The following is a 13144-nucleotide window of genomic DNA, read 5'->3' as shown; positions in this document are numbered from 1 at the left end:
GGAAACCCCTATTTTGGCAGTAAATCCAGCACATTTAATAAATATAATGAATTCCGTTCGCTTCATTATTCCAACGGTTCCAAAGCTGAGCAACAAGTGGCCTGACGGAAAGCTTCATTTTCGTGATTGAGAAAACGCTGTCGGGCGATGAATTAATTAATATTACAGGTTTCATCTGTTCCACGAATCACCGAGAAGTGTTCTACATGAAAGGACAACATGTCTCATTTTCCACTGAGGATGAGTGATTTGTCATGCAAAACTGTCCATTACTTGTAGACCATTACTAAAAACATTCGAGGTTATAAATCATCTTTTGTATTAACTGAGGAACCGGCACCTCGCTCGGTTTGGCTGCGGACTCCTAATCATGATCGATGGAATAACCGTCGCAGGTGAAATTTTAATCGACGTCCAAATGCACTCTGGCTAATTAGATAATGGGATTCAAAACTTTTTCTGACACCTGGGATAAAGCCGAAGTTCTGCTAACCTTCAGATTGCAAAATATATGACGCCCCGTAAAACTGGGATGCCTGGCATAATGTTTCCTGCCTGCATTTAGAAACAATCAGCGGTTTATGGGAGAGATTTTCGGCAGTGATTGCAAGTATGCAAATATCTCTCTTTTAATTGGCTTTTTAGTTGCATAATGTTTATCTTAAAAACAAAGATACTGGCGAACGTGAACGGCGGAGCGTAATTAGATAATGCTCAATCACGTCAAGGTTATCTCTGTCTCTGGCTCTGACATTCTCCGCTGCTAATCGGGTTGAATTTTCCATCAAGCTGCTCACTGTATCTATCCAGCCTGTGGCTCCGCAGCTGTTGCAAAACTACAACTCCCAGCATTCCCAGAGTTCTGGGAGCCAAACTCTGGCAACGGTGGGAGTGATGTAGATAGATTCCGACATTTCTATTGACTGCCCTTTGGACAATTGGAATGGCCATGTTTGATTTTTATAGACAAGCCAATGGAGTGCCACTCTTTTACCCTCCAGAGTAAGCATCAAAGTGAGGAGCAGGGATGGGAATATTTGACTTGTTTGGGCATTGTCACTTACCTGTCCCAGGTCCAGCCTGAGCGTTGCTGACTGGTGCCATCTTTTCTTTATGGCAACCCAGTCCACTCCAATAATGTCACCAAACGTGGCTCAAGTGGCAAGATGACTGTTAGAACCCTCCTGTTTGTTTTTTTCCATCTTGTGTTTTGCGGTCATGTGACCATCTGCCTTTGTATTCCAGCTCCGCCCTTTTGGCTGTGCTGGACTTCAGTGTTTGACTGTTTCTCTAGCCAGGTGCTTCGGTGCCCTTCTCTGTCAGTTCGCTTGGTCCTTCTGGGACCTCTAGTACCTTTTCGTCAGTTTGTCTTTTTGTGTTCTGCAACAACTTCTCTGTTTAGGAGGTGTCCCATTTTTGTTCCAGTCCTTAGTTCTTTTAGGGACCCCTCCCCTTATGCTATAGGTCTTCATTCAGACTAGCCGAGGACTAAGGTGGGTCTGTTCGCTAGGAACAGGCAGCCCGCTACATCGTAGGGATTCAGCTTAGTCTTACTGTAGGGACAGCTTTCCCCTATCTTTCCTTAGTACATGTTGCAGATCATAACAATGACACCTGAGTATTCTGCCACTATTCTGTGCTGGACATCTGCTATAACTTTGCCATACTGTATCAAATTATATGATTTCAGCTCTACTCCATCAGCTGTTTTGCTAAAACTCTGCTACATCATAAAAACCGCTCCAACAACTCTGCAACATTCTGGATCCTGCATCATTACTTAGAGTTCACTAGCCCTGTTCTGCTGCATCAGTCATTGCTGTGTCAGCTCTGCTACTTTATTCATTGCTGTTCCAGATTAGCTACATCAGTCATTGTTGTTCCAGCTCTTGTACATCAGTCATCACTGTTCCATTTGGCAACTCCTCTGTACTTTTACAAAACTCATTGCTGTTCCAGCTCTTCTACATCAGTCATCACAATTACAGTTGGCAACTACTCTGTACTTTTACATCAGTCATTTCTGTTCCAGCATTTCTACATCAGTCATCACAGTTCCAGTTTGGCAACTCCTCTGTACTTTTACATCAGTCATTGTTGTTCCAGCTCTTCTACATCAGTCATCACTGTTCCAGTTTGGCAATGCCTCTGTACTTTTACATCAGTCATTGCTGTTACAACTCTTCTACATCAGTCATTACAATTCCAGTTTGGCAACTACTCTGTACTTTTACATCAGTTATTGCTGTTCCAGCTCTTCTACATCAGTTATCACTGTTCCAGTTTGGCAACTCCGCTGTACTTTTAGATCAGTCATTGTTGTTCCAACTCTTCTACATCAGTCATTACAATTCCAATTTGGCAACTCCTCTGTACTTTTACATCAGTTATTGCTGTTCCAGCTCTTCTACATCAGTTATCACTGTTCCAGTTTGGCAACTCCTCTGTACTTTTAGATCAGTCATTGTTGTTCCAGCTCTTCTACATCAGTCATCACTGTTCCAGTTTGGCAACTCCTCTGTACTTTTACATCAGTCATTGCTGTTTCAACTCTTCTACATCAGTCATTACAATTCCAGTTTGGCAACTCCTCTGTACTTTTACATCAGTCATTGTTGTTCCAGCTCTTCTACATCAGTTATCACTGTTCCAGTTTGGCAACTCCTCTGTACTTTTACATCAGTCATTGTTGTTCCAGCTCTTCTACATCAGTCATCACTGTTCCAGTTTAGCTATTCCTTTGTACTTTTACATCAGTCATTGCAGTTCCAGCTCTTCTATATCAGTTATCACTGTTCCAGTTTGGCAACTCCTCTGTACTTTTAGATCAGTCATTGTTGTTCCAGCTCTTCTACATCAGCCATCACTGTTCCAGTTTGGCAACTCCTCTGTACTTTTACATCAGTCATTGCTGTTACAACTCTTCTACATCAGTCATTACAATTCCAGTTTGGCAACTCCTCTGTACTTTTAGATCAGTCATTGTTGTTCCAGCTCTTCTACATCAGTTATCACTGTTCCAGTTTAGCAATTCCTTTGTACTTTTACATCAGTCATTGCTGTTCCAGCTCTTCTTCATTAGTCATCACTGTTCCAGTTTGGTAACTCCTATGTACTTTTACATCTGTCATTGCTGTTCCAGATCTTCTACATCAGTCATCACTGTTTCAGTTTGACAACTCCTTTGTGCTTTTACATCAGTCATTGCTGTTCCAGCACTTCTACATCAGTCATCACTGTTCCAGTTTGGCAACTGTAATTTGTTACATCTTTGGTACCACTTCTTCCCAGAACCAGAGCCACCTGTCCCGTTGCTCAAGAATTGCTCATCTGGACCAGGTGCTTTTAGGATCCACCACACCAAGTGAGACACAAAAGACATTATGTTCTGGATTCATCAAGACTGGCGATGAGGGGGCAAGTTAGACACAGATGCATCTTAAAAGTGACACCTTGCCATAACTGGTAGTGTACCCCACAACTAGACACTTCCGTCATGCCCCTATCCTGCACCAGCTCTGCCCATTTTGGTGTGAAACCTCAAAAGTCACAAAATGTTGGCGTAATTCCTCATTGTGTAAAAATTTTGCAACTTTACAATCGATTTACTCCAAAATTCTGCCATTTTCCTTTGAAGAATCAGGGCCTATATTTGAAAGAAAGAGTTAAGATGAAGGAGAGGAGACTTTCTGGAGTTCTTGGCCATTTTACGGCTATGAGATTGGCCAGGTTTGATTTTAATATTCTGTACATTGTATAAGCCAATGGATCATGATCCCCTTCCCCCCCAACATTTATGTCAGTATTGAGAATAGGGGGCTGCCTGACCTCTTTGGACGTTGTAAAGAAAAAATATTGGCAATGTTAAACTTTTAAAGATAAGCCAATGGAGTATTAACGCTTTTCCCCATAATAAGTGTCAAGTCCTGGTGTCACCTGCTGCCAATCTCCATGAACATTCTAGAGCAATCTACCAACCGATCAATACAATACACTACTTTATCCCAAGAAAAGTGTTGAAAGAATCGACAGGGGGATGACTGACCTCCTTGTACAGTTTTGGACCATTAGATTGGCTGTGTCTTTGTAATATACACCATTGTCTTATTTTGCTGCTATTTTTTTTCCAGACTCCAGGCTGAAAGTGCTGTTTAACTGACAAATTCATGCACTTTTAGCAGCTGATTTTAGCTGCAGCTGAAGCAAGAATTGTACTCATACGCTGCTTCTGTGTTCAGTGGTGTAAGTCGAGTCTGATGGGCCCCAGTGCAACATTTGAACCTGGGCCCCCACCTACATGCTGTTCAGATATATTAGCGCATGTAGTATTCTATATCCTATAAAGACGTGTGTTGCCCCACCCCATAATATAATAATATCCTGTACTAATGTCACCCATCCTGGGCCTCTTGCAGTAATAATGTCCAACATCCTGGGCCCCTTCTAGTAATAATGTCCCCCATCCTGTACCCCTTCCAGTAATAATGTCCAACATCCTGGGCCCCTTCTAGTAATAATACCCCCATCCTGGACCCCTTCCAGTAATAATGTCCAACATTCTGGGCCCCTTCTAGTAAAAATGTCCCCCTTCCAGTAATAATGTCCAACATCCTGGGCCCCTTCTAGTAATAATACCCCCCATCCGGGACCCCTTCCAGTAATAATGTTCAACATCCTGGGCCTCTTCCTGGCATAATGCCCCCCTTCCTGGGACCCTATCAGTAAGAATGCTCCCCATCCTGGGCCCCTTCCAGTAATAATGTCCAACATCCTGGGCCCCTTCTAGTAATAATGTCCCCCATCCTGGACCCCTTCCAGTAATAATGTTCAACATTCTGGGCCTCTTCCTGGCATAATGCTCCCCTTCCTGGGACCCTATCAGTAAGAATGCTCCCCATCCTGGGCCCCTTCCAGTAATAATGTCCAACATCCTGGGCCCCTTATAGTAATTATGTCCCCCATCCTGGACCCCTTCCAGTAATAATGTTCAACATCCTGGGCCTCTTCCTGGCATAATGCCCCCCTTCCTGGGACCCTATCAGTAAGAATGCTCCCCATCCTGGGCCCCTTCCAGTAATAATGTCCAACATCCTGGGCCCCTTCTAGTAATAATACCCCCCATCCTGAACCCCTTCCAGTAATAATGTTTAACATCCTGGGTCTCTTCCTGGCATAATGCCCCCTTCCTGGGACCCTATCAGTAAGAATGCTCCCCATCCTGGGCCCCTTCCAGTAATAATGGCCAACATCCTGGGCCTTTCCTGGTATAATCAAGAAGGAAAAAATTGTGCGGTGTTAGGGAAGCGCTAGAACAACTAGACAGGGAATTAAGGTTATAAAACACAAACCTTTTATTGTTAAATACGCTCTCTAATGCCACAACGCGTTTCGATAGCAGAAGCTATCTTCCTCAGGTAGATTAGAGAGCAAGTGAAAGATCATCCTTTATATAGGGTAGGTGCACCAATCCAAAGACACTAACAATTATGACAACACAGGAAATACAAAACAAGAAGTAAATTTACAAAAAAAAAGGAAATGAATATCGTATAAATATGAATATAAATATAAAAACTACATTAGATCAAAAGATTAAAAAAGAGGATAAAAGATGCCACAATATACCCAATAATGTCATGATGTACTAAAAGCAGGGATTATAAATAAAATATAAAATGAATAAAAACTAGTAATGCGTGAATAAGAACCAAGAGAGAACTAGGGCTAATGAGTCGCATTCTCAATCGTTAAATTAAGGCCCTTGGGGGACAGAGTGCCCAATCTAAAAATCCAATAACTCTCACGATTAATTAATCATCATACAGACACCCACCTGGAAGCGTTTTCCCTTGTTGTGCGGGGCTCCTTGGCACAACAGGACCAGGTGAGTGGTCACAACATCTCCCCCTCCCCCCCCCCCAAACCTCAGGCTCTTCGCCATTGGCGCTCCAACTGTTATTGTTTTCCATTTCCTGGTATAATGTCCCCCACCATTGGCCCCTTCCAGTAATAATGACCAACATCCTGGCCCCTTCCTGGTATAATGTCCCCCAACCTGAGTCCCTTTCTGTTATAGGTCCTCCATCATGGGACTCTTTCTGGTATACTCTTCCCTACCTGGATCCCTTTCAGTAATATATTTCCCCTATCCTGGTCTCTTCCAGTAATAATGGCCCCCATCCTGGTGTAATGTCCCTATCCTGGTCCTTTCCAGTAATAATGTCCCCCATCCTGGTGTAATGTCCCTATCCTGGTCCTTTCCAGTAATAATGTCCCCCATCCTGGCGTAATGTCCCTATCCTGATCCTTTCCAGTAATAATGGCCCCCATCCTGGTGTAATGTCCCTATACTGATCCTTTCCGGTAATAATGGCCCCCATCCTGGTGTAATGTCCCTATCCTGGTCCTTTCCAGTAATAATGTCCCCCATCCTGGTGTAATGTCCTTATCCTGGTCCTTTCCAGTAATAATGTCCCCCATCCTGGTATAATGTCCCTATCCTGATCCTTTCCAGTAATAATGGCCCCCATCCTGGTGTAATGTCCCTATCCTGATCCTTTCCAGTAATAATGGCCCCCATCCTGGTGTAATGTCCCTATCCTGGTCCTTTCCAGTAATAATGTCCCCCATCCTGGTGTAATGTCCCTATCCTGGCCCCTTCCAGTAAGATATGTCCCTCATCCAGTTGAAATAGTCCCTTATGTTTGCGGGCCCACCTCTTGCACATGCCCGATAGCGGTCGCATCCTTTGAGACTGCGATGGTTACACCCCTGCCTATGTGAGCTTTCCTGCTCCTCTCCTCCATGTTCAAACCAAGAGTATTTATAAATACAATAGATTTTTGCTAAAGCTTCAGTTCCAATCAGCTTCTTAAACTGCATAAACCAGGCAGGTAAAACAGAACTTTCAGCATGAAGTTTGGTAGAAAAAAGGAAGTAAAAGACAAAGAATCACAATATTGATCAACAATTATTACCTAATTGATCGTATCGCATACAGTGACAATTACGACTATGCTGATGAGTATTTGGAAACATTTTCGTAAGTTTATTTTCTGCTTGGAATGGCGACATTAATTCTGCATTGATGGGGACATTTCCCTCTAGTCACTTCATTATAGAAAGTTTAGCATTGGAATTAGCATTTTTAAGCTATTGACTGATTATATTACTTTGTACTCCTAAAAATTACATTCATGGCGGCGGAGAAGTTCTAAGCGGACGTGACTGTCCATTTTTAATACTACCGCATGTATGGAAATGAAGGCATTACTCTCCCCTGCTCCTGCCCCTGGCTGGTGGAGGAGCCATGTCAGGCATTGTTCCGGGGAATCTGAGCCTTTAGCTTCTTTCCTTCCTCTGAATAATGTTAGCAGGGAACAAATAGCGACGTCGACCGAGCTCAGGTTCGCCAGAAGATAAAATAATTTGTATCCGCTGTCTAATATGCAGCTAAGAGCTGTCATATTACCGCTACACTGCGTGCACAACACCGAAGAGGAGCCTGAGTCTTCAAGAAAGAAGTGTTAATTACATCGGTAACAAAGGTTATGTGCTTAATAATAATCTTTAATTGCAGCGGAGAATCACAGAGTAAATAAAGCCCTATGAAATTCCAATCATAATATCCTCCTCTATGGCGGCATAAATTGCCATAACTGCAGACATTTCATTGAGGGATTGTCTGCGGCGTACGGTGCATTGTAAAGCTAAGATGGATTCTCCGAACACAGCAAATATATTTCATGGTGTTTTCTGGGCTTTTTTTTTTTTTCCCTAAAACAGAAGGGAAATGCATCAAAAATGGAAGCAAATACAAGGTGACTTGAAGGTTATTGTGTCATCTTACACTCTCTAAGAATTTCATATGAAGAAAAAGTCAAAATAAAGATGTCCTGCATCTATTCCTGATTTTAGAAGGCAGTATTATAATAGTTATTTTCTTGTACATAGGAGCAGTATTATAGTAGTTATATTCTTGTACATAGGGGGCAGTATTATAGTAGTTATATTCTTGTACATAGGAGCAGTATTATAGTAGTTATATTCTTGTACATAGGAGCAGTATTATAGTAGTTATATTCTTGTACATAGGGGGCAGTATTATAGTAGTTATATTCTTGTACATAGGGAGCAGTATTATAGTAGTTATATTCTGGTACATAGGAGCAGTATTATAGTAGTTATATTCTGGTACATAGGGGGCAGTATTATAGCAGTTATATTCTTGTACATAGGAGCAGTATTATAGTAGTTATATTCTTGTACATAGGGGCAGCATTATAGTAGTTATATTCTTGTACATAGGGGGCAGTATTATAGTAGTTATATTCTTGTACATAGGGGCAGTATTATAGTAGTTATATTCTTGTACATAGGAGCAGTATTATAGTAGTTATATTCTTGTACATAGGGGGAGTATTATAGTAGTTATATTCTTGCACATAGGGGGGCAGTATTATAGCAGTTATATTCTTGTACATAGGAGCAGTATTATAGTAGTTATATTCTTGTACATAGGGGGCAGTATTATAGTAGTTATATTCTTGTACATAGGAGCAGTATTATAGCAGTTATATTCTTGTACATAGGGGCAGTATTATAGTAGTTATATTCTTGTACATAGGGGCAGCATTATAGTAGTTATATTCTTGTACATAGGGGCAGTATTATAGTAGTTATATTCTTGTACATAGGGGGCAGTATTATAGTATTTATATTCTCTTACATAGGGGGCAGTATTATAGTAGTTATATTCTTGTACATAGGGGCAGTATTATAGTATTTATATTCTCTTACATAGGGGGCAGTATTATAGTATTTATATTCTTGTACATAGGGCTGGTAGCTCCACAACACACGGCTTTGAGTAACCCGAGGGCCATGCTGTAATGCTCTTTACCTATTATCATCATTTACAGAAGGCAGACCTGTCCAGCGTCTGTACATTGAGATTAGTATACAGGTCACAGACACTTTCCGGTGAGGAGGAGCAGGTTGCAGTTCACCATTCAGCGGCTTCTTGCCTTGTAGCTTTATTTGACTTCTCAGGTTTAATAAGATTTACACACTCTGCAGCCGGACTTGGGAAAGTCTTCAGAGAGGCAAAAGGAATTATATATTATTCTTTAGTAAAGTAAACTTGTGGAGTTTAGACATTCAGTACAGGTCAGGAACGATCATATCGATCTAGTTTAGCTTCATTGGGTCTTAGAAGCTCTTAAAGGATATCATCCCCAGGCAGGTTAATTTATAGCCACTGATAAATATGTATAAAATTCTACCGGGGGACGGTTCTGTTTTCTATAAATTCAGAAGTATTGAATTAATTTCAGCAGAAATGTTATACATTATTTTTATAAATAAAAAAAATTGAAAAATAATCAAAAACGTTTAAAAAAAGTGTTAAAAAAATCAGACACTACTTACGGAAAATTATTAAAGTCTAATCTTTATCTTTGGCCTTTTTGGGTGGCCAGGGATATATTATCCATTAGCTAGTTGTCTGGCACTGAAAATAATGGATATTAAAGGGATATGCCTCATATAGGATGTTGATGATCTTGTGTAGTCATCATAGTGTATTGGGTTGGAAAACCACAGCTCCATACACTGCATAGTGGCCATTCTTGGTACTGCAGCTCAGATCGCATTCACTTCTGCACCCTACACACTGCTTGATATCTTCTGTATTGATGGATTCTATGACAACAATCCTAGGAAAGTGGCCCGAAAGTCAATATATAATAGGCAGGGACCTGTTATTCCAGAAATATCAATTTTCATGTATATGCAACGATCATATCTTTATCCCTTTAAGGGATCTCATTGAAGTCAGATGCGCTTTAGACCAGAACATATCTGCAATTAATGAAAGAAAAGTTACAATTAAAAAGGGATAGCTAAAGATAAGATTGGAAAAAATATGTATTCTGAGACCCCCTGTAAGAAAGGATATAGTATTTAATACAATTCTTTGGCTCACAGATTCCGCACATGCTCGGAACAAAAGAACGTTGAACATCAATAACAAAAAAGCAACGTATAAGAAAAACATAAACAATTATCCGTTTTCAAGGATCGTTCTTTCGCAAAAGACTTCAAGGAATCTCGTTTCTTTGAGTGCATCTTATCTATAGAACAACATCTTACAGAACATTCTTACAATACCTGCACACTTAGCCTTGATTTCTTTAGACTGGAACAAAGCAATATTTTACATAGCTGGTATATATCAAGTAATATAACATATCGGTAAATTAAGCGTCATCTGTGAAATCCATTTCAGAGGATGGGCTAGTCTCTGTTGTACTAAACATGTGTCAGTTGTCAATTCTGACCTATGCTCACTAGGATTTTGTCACTATGCAGTATTATTTTTAATGCACAGTGACAGTGCGCTCCTTTGCCGGCTGTAACAAGAGATAACAAGCCTGCAAAAGAGCTCACTGTCAGTGTGCATTGAAAATGGGTAACCTGGTGAGCAGGAAGAGCAACACTTGCATGACAGGGCTAATCTCTGCTTTTCATGCTTACCAGGTTTTCTCCTTACAATGCGCACTGACAGTGTGCTTTTTTGCCAGCTCGTCACTTCTCATCAGAGCTGGTGAGGGAGTGCACTTTCACTGTGCATTAAAAAGAATATTGCACAGTGACAAGCTCCTGCTGAGCATACGTCAGAATTGACAACCGCTTTTCCTGCTAATCAACCTTTTTTACCAACTTACTGTTTGATGAAAGGTTTTTTGAAAAGCCCCAGTGAATGCTGCGTTAATTAAATGAGACGTTATCAGGGGGAAGAGGCTGTGGTCACTGACGTTAATGATGTCCATTTCAGGGACTAGATTAATCTCTGCTGTACTGAGTGAGCATGCATCGGCTGTCAATTCTGACAGATGTTCAGTGGGATCTTGTCACTGTGCAAAATTCTTGTTAAAGCACAGTGACAGTGCTCTTCCTCATCGACTCTGATGAGAAATGATGAACCGGCAAGAGACCGCACTGTTAGCGCACATTAAGGAGATTAATTTGTGAGCATGAAGAGCAATGATGTCAATTTTGGGGTGAGGTTAGTATCTGTTTTTTTCTGCTAATCGTGTTATCTCCTTACATTATGCGCTGACAGTGTGTTCTCTTGCTGGTTCGTCACTTTTTATCAGAGCTGGCAAGGGAGTGCACTGTCACTTTGCATTAAAAAGAATAATGCACAGTGACAAGATCCTACTGAGTATACATCAAAACTGACAACCTCAGCCCCCAAATGACGTCTTGTTTGAGTATCCCAGCATGCACTGGGGATTCTCAAATGAAATGTCATCAAACAGAAAGTTGGTAAAAAAAAAAGTTAGAATAGAGAGGGAACTGTAGGGATTTTTTAAATTTAGAAAAGAAATTAGATTATTACATTAAACAAATCAACATTTAGGGTTAAATCACTGTTAGTTTCAGACTACCCCTTTAAAGTAATTTTTTTATTTTAGCTTTGATCTCCAGAACAGCACTTCCGGTGGTCAGGCACGGTATTGCAAGAAAAATAAAAATAAAAATGTTTTGATGTAGCCTTTTGGCAAATATTATATCTGCATGATTTATGCAAAGTGACAATATACTTTCGCATTGCAACAGATATAATCATTTCTGAGAGAGGCAGCTGAGCTCTCTACTATAAATCGTTCTTTTCTTGGATTTAATTCCCCATTTAGCCTACACTTTTCCTACTTTTTTTTTTCTGAACGCATAAAAGAGAAACATAATTGTGAGCTGAGATAACCTGCAGGTTGAGGTATGAGCGCATCCAGTGATCACAGAGCTCTAAGCTGTTGTGTTCGGAGGTCTTTGAGCCGGTCCCTTGTATCGTTATTGATCTATCAGTGGGATATATAGGGGCTTTGTGTTTGCCTTCAAACTCCGTTACTCTACATCTCATCCAGAGATCAGGAATCGCAGCGCCGGGTTCATATATACGGATTAGGTTACGTAATCTCTGGCTTCAGGTAATTCCGAAAACACAACCATCAATTCATTCTCAGAAATAATTTTGCCCGCGTCGAACACGAACAGACTCAACGTCTGCGGTGGGGACGTCAGGAATGGCAGGTGGAATAAGACGAGACTTGGAATTATAGATCGGTGGCTGAGAGTTTTATTAATGCCTGTACTTTTCTCCTGGCATATTGATGTCTATCAGCTCGAGACACCCGGTCAAAATGGGACGGACGAAGTCATCGTCCACTGCACTTAAATTTACCAAACTTCTTAAATCTACCAACAGAAAATTCCAATTTTTTTTTATTTTTTATTTTTTTTTGTCTACTTGAAAGCCCTTAAGTGAGAGAGACTCGAATAATTCAGGAGCTTTGACTGCTGAGCTAAGGAATTGGCTTGGGATAATCACTGCGTTAAATCATGTCTGCTCAACTTAAAATGACTGGAATGGTGAGACTTCTTATTCGAGATAATGAGCGCTTAATAACCCATACAGATGATATTACTCATGCTAAGCGCAAAAATGAAGACCAAGTACTAAAAAAAAAGTACTAAAAAAATAATAATTTCACCTAGTGGCCAACTTTGATGAGTTCTCCTCTTCAGAACCACAACAAGGTCTACTGGCTCAACCGGAGTAGCAACTACAACCGCGGGGTACAGAAGAGGGGTCTCCTCAATGGTCATTTCTGCTTCCAATCATATCAGTGTGGCCCCATAGACATTTCATTGGGCCTAATACACGAAGCACTTAAAGGAACTGTCTCATTAGAGGCAGCCTTTCTTAGATCATGAGCTTCCTACACTTCTGCAAACAGCACCTTGCGCCGCGAGAACACAACAGCCAAGGCAGTGGTCTGTGTGGTCAAATTATATGGACCTCTGGAGTCCAATAGAGTAAAAGGGGGGCTCATAAAGAGGAGCATATGGAATGGGATTATTTTCATGAGTCGACCCATTTAAGGGTGGTATCACATAAAGTAAAGTATGGGATTTAAAGGAGTTGTCCACTACTTTCACATTGAAGCCCCGCACCCGGCACCCCCGCCGAACAGCTGTTGTCGGTGCAGGTGGCGGCGGCCACCGGCCGTAAGTTCTTACGGTGCTTGGCCATTAAGTTGCAGTGGCCAGCGAGGGGTACTGCACATCCTCCTCCTAT

Source organism: Phyllobates terribilis, unplaced genomic scaffold (genome assembly GCF_046119375.1).
Source record: "Phyllobates terribilis strain yellow unplaced genomic scaffold, ASM4611937v1 Scaffold_14__1_contigs__length_39327217, whole genome shotgun sequence".
NCBI classification, from domain to species: Eukaryota; Metazoa; Chordata; class Amphibia; order Anura; family Dendrobatidae; genus Phyllobates; species Phyllobates terribilis.
Note: the sequence above shows the minus strand (reverse complement) of the source record.